Source organism: Salvelinus sp. IW2-2015, linkage group LG15 (genome assembly GCF_002910315.2).
Source record: "Salvelinus sp. IW2-2015 linkage group LG15, ASM291031v2, whole genome shotgun sequence".
In the NCBI taxonomy this organism is placed as follows: Eukaryota; Metazoa; Chordata; class Actinopteri; order Salmoniformes; family Salmonidae; genus Salvelinus; species Salvelinus sp. IW2-2015.
In genome coordinates, this window is record NC_036855.1 from 66,952,862 (window position 1) to 66,954,395 (window position 1,534).

A 1,534-nucleotide genomic window follows, 5' to 3' on the forward strand; every position below is an offset into this window, starting at 1 on the left:
AGGCCAACGGTGGGAGGTTGGGAAGGCCAACGGTGGGAGGTTGGGAAGGCCAACGGTGGGAGGTTGGGAAGGCCAACGGTGGGAGGTTGGGAAGGACAAAATAGGATTGTTTTGTCAACAGTATACTGCTCTGTCTCGTATTGAAGTTAAAGAGACTATCAAGGCCCTTGAACAGGACATCAAATCTATTGAATTGAAGCTGCTCACTCAGAATGACCCCGGACTAGTCATGAACTTACAGGACAAGAGACATGAACTGAGGTCGTTTCTACATGAAAGAGTGAAAGGTGCCTTGATTAGGTCTCGTTTTGCTACCCTCAAGGATACGGAGGCTCCTAGCGCTATTTTTCAAAAGCTAGGACAGTCGACATTGCAACGTAAACAGATGGTCTGCCTTCGTCTCCCTGATGGGAAGGTGACCACGGACGACAGTGAAATGCGTCAACATGCCGTGGATTTCTACTCTGCCTTCTATAAGGCGGAGGATTGTGACTCTGTGTACTGAACAGTTGTTACACGGTCTTCCTCAATTGGGCCCTGAACAGATAGTCGCATCGGACTCTGACATTACACTGCAGGAGCTGTCCACAGCAGTTATGCAACTCTCAACAGGCCGAGCCCCTGGCATCGATGGTTTACCATCTGAGTTCTATAAGAACTTTTGGGGGTCTATTGGGGAGGATTTTTATGAAGTGGTGTGTGAATCTTTTCAGGAGGGGTTCTCTTCCTGTATCCTGTCAATGTGCGGTGCTTTCATTGTTGCCAAAAAAGGGGGATTTGGCTATTATAAAAAATTGGCGACCTGTTGCATTGCTGTGTGCAGAATATAAAATGGTATCTAAGTGTCTCTCGAACAGGTTGTAAGAGTATCTGGGGCTGTTGGTCCACAAGGACCAGTCTTACTGTGTACCTGACCACTCTATCGTTGATAACTTGTTTCTTATAAGATATGTTTTAGACATTTGTAAACTGTCTGATGTGAATGTGGGTTTACTTTCTTTAGAAAAGGAAAAGGCCTTTGACCGTGTGGACCACCAGTACTTGTTCAAGACAATGCAAGCCTTTGGGTTTGGGGATGTTTTCTTGTCTTGGATGAGTTTACTGTATGCTGGGGCCTCGTGTATGGTGAAGGTGGGGTGGTTTGAGCTTCCCCATCCCCGTCCAAAGGGGCATCAGGCAGGGATGCCCAATTTCAGGGCAGTTATATAGTCTGGCGATTGAACCAATGCTTTGTTTTTTAAGAGCGAGGCTTACTGGTTTCTCTGTGCCAGGTGTAATGAAGGGTCCCATGATAGCACTGTCTGCGTATGCAGATGACGTGACAGTTTTTATTACAGGGGCTGAGGATGTTAAGGTTCTCTCAAACGCTTTAAAGGTGTATGAGGGGGCCTCCTCAGCTAGAGTCAATTGGGAAAAGAGTGAATCGCAGTGGGCAGGTCAGCTTCAGACGGGGTCTGCTCCACGGTTACCAGGGGGGCTTCAGACGGGGTCCGCTCCACGGTTACCAGGGGGGCTTCAGACGGGGTCTGCTCCA